Genomic DNA, 2,859 nt, shown 5'->3' with positions numbered 1-2,859 from the left:
ATGTATTTTCATTGTTACAAGTTGAACATAATTAAAGCATAGTGATTAATCACAAAAACAATATGTAATTATATATGTGTTTTCCGATGGTCTGAGGCGACCCCTGTGAGAGGGTCGTTAGACCCCCAAAGGGGTCTCGACCCACAGGTTGAGAACCGCTGGTCTATGGTTTTTGGAAGGAAAACTAACCAAAGAAAATGCCTCTGCTGGCGAGGGGAGGGGATTCACATTTGCCAGGAGATTCAATCTGCCCGCCTGGATCTGTGATCTGGCTCCTGTGCTGCTAGCCTTTTCCTGACTGCCTTTCACCTTGGATGCCTTCCTGTCATGCAGAGCTGATCACAGCTCCTCCAACAAATGATGCTTTCCTCCTATAACCTCCTCCACTTGGAATGTTCTATTTCCCAATTCCCCTCAACCTAGGGAAGAAAAACTTTACAAAAAAGTTAAATGAACACTCTCTTCTAGTGATACTTTTATAACACCTTTCCTGATGTCCTGTGTCCCTATCCCATCCTACATGAATATAGGATGTGTTTCAATTACTTTAGGTCTTCTTTCAGTTTGTTAAATGATGCTTTGTAGTTTTCAGTGTGTAATTCTTATACTTATTTTGTTAAATTTATCCCTAAGTATTTTATTCTTTTGATACTATCAAAAATTAAATTGTTTTTATTTTTGTATTGCTCATTGATAGTGTATAGAAATACAATTAATTTTTGTATGTTGATCATCATAAAATCTCTGTCTTAACATCTATTTCGTCTGATGTTAATATAGGACTCCAACTCCCTTTATCCTTACAGTACAAATATTTATCAAATGACCAAATGAGTGAATTTGGATGAATAAAAAGTTCAGGATGGAACTGGGAACTTGGAAGAGAGAATCTATAATGTCAAATTTGGACCATTTGCTAGCTTATTAGTGAGGAGGAAACAGAGCCAATTAAGCCATCTGAGTAACAATTGGCTCCTGTAAGGTTATTTCAACTGCTGGTATAGATCATTGCCATTATTTTTATTAATTTTCAAGAACCAGGAAATACCACATGGTTTTCAATTATACCTAACAAAATCTTACAGCTGTACTCTCTTTTGGAAGTTCAGAGAAAATAGAGGTATAAGGACACTATATGCATTATTGCATTTCAGTTATGGAAGAATGGGTGGCAAAGGTTCTGCAAGTACTGAGAAGAGAGATAATAGGAAATGCATGAAAATGTTGCTTTAAAACATCTAAAATGGCTTCATTATTATTTTCCTTTTAAAAATTCCTTTTTAGTCCTTAATTCTCCAGGGTAGTCAAGATCAGAAAATTTCAATAGTTCCAGCAAAGGTCAACAAAAATAAAGAATAAAATTTATTTGTAAGGGCTTAAACATGTTTATGTTAACTCTTTAATGTGATGTTTGCTAAAGGTTTTATAAATCTTTGCTTAAGGTTTACTTTCAGAAACTTGCACTGTTATATTTTTCATTCATTGGAGAAAGGAATCTGGCTAAGAGTCTTTCTGAACTCATCCTTAATTACAGTTGCAGAGCCAGTAGAGGGAGCAGTGGATCTATGCTTTGATTTCTAGGATCATAAATAAGTGCATAGGCTGGATACTATAGTATAGATAACCAATATTCGAGTTTATCTAGAAAGAAAGAATTCTGGGACTGTGATTTGGTTTTTTTATTTTTATTTTTTTTATTTAAATTTTTGTTGTTCAGATTACATTTGTTCCTCTTTTTTTTCCTCCATAACTCCCCTCCTCCCAGTTCCCACCCCACCCTCCGCCCTCATTCCCCACCCACTGTCCTCATCCATAGGTGCACGATTTTTGTCCAGTCTCTTCCCGCATCTCCCACTCCCCTTTCTGCCCCAAGAATAGTCAGTCCATTCCCTTTCTATGTCCCCTTGCAGTCTTTTCTTCCTTTTGTTTCCACCTGTTTCATTTCCAATGCTTCTCCATCTTCTCCGAGGTCGGCTGGACTCTGGTCCCCAGGATTCATGTAGGATTTCTCTATGATGACCAAGGCCTCTTTTATGTAGTTCTGCATCGCAGACACGGCGGCACAGATGGCCTGGCTGCCAAACTGGTGGGTAATCAGGCTGAAGTGAGACAGGCAGTCCTGAATGTTCTCCTCTAAGACCGGGGCCAGCCTGTCCCTGTTGGGTGTTCGGTCTTGGTGGAGAAGGTCTGTGAATTCTTGACACACTTGCTGTGCGGCCAGCAGCATGTTCTTCCTCGTTGCCATCTCATTCCGTTCTCCAAGATGAGGTCTGGTTAAGTACTCGGCCACCGACTTACTAGGAAACTCAGCTTCACAGACATACCCAAAGTCCCGAGCCAAATGAACGGCCTCCCCTTCTACTAAGGACGTCAGGAGGGTGACGCGTGCAGCCTTCCGTCTGCGGGCTGGAAGGTTCAGCCCCATCTTGTCCAGCTCCTCCCGCAAGAACCGGTATCCATCTTTACACTTGGCTCTTCTGAGAACACCTCCCAGTAATGAGGCATTTAAGCACTCAGGCGGGGACAATCGCCTCTGGATTTCGGCAACTGTCACTATGTATTTCGACGTGGAGCTCTGGAGGGACAATCTTCCGCGGACGGAGAAGACCTCACCCGGGTTCATCACAGCCCCCACCAGCTCCTTCTGACAGGGGAGACTCAAGGGATCGTTGGTCATTGAAATGGGATCGTTGCGAATCACAGTCTGATCATGCAGAAGCAGGTGCTGCTCATCCACGATCTGCACCTCGTCCATCTGTTGCCCCATGTCATGAAGGCCCAGGTTCTCCGCCAGCCCCGCTGCGTCCAGGGCGTGCGCGGCGGGCAGCAGCAGGTCCGAGCGGCGGAAGCCATCCCTGC

The 2,859-nt window shown here is 42.7% G+C and overlaps 1 pseudogene; it reads right to left on the bottom strand.

Moving 5' to 3' along the window:
• Positions 1–371: 371 nt before the first annotated feature.
• LOC102258118 overlaps positions 372–2,859 on the bottom strand; it is a 3,284-nt pseudogene continuing 796 nt past the window's right edge.

This window comes from Myotis brandtii, unplaced genomic scaffold (genome assembly GCF_000412655.1).
Source record: "Myotis brandtii unplaced genomic scaffold, ASM41265v1 scaffold266, whole genome shotgun sequence".
In the NCBI taxonomy this organism is placed as follows: Eukaryota; Metazoa; Chordata; class Mammalia; order Chiroptera; family Vespertilionidae; genus Myotis; species Myotis brandtii.
The sequence above is the reverse complement of the archived record's forward strand: the minus strand, read 5'-3'. Positions and strand labels throughout refer to the sequence as shown.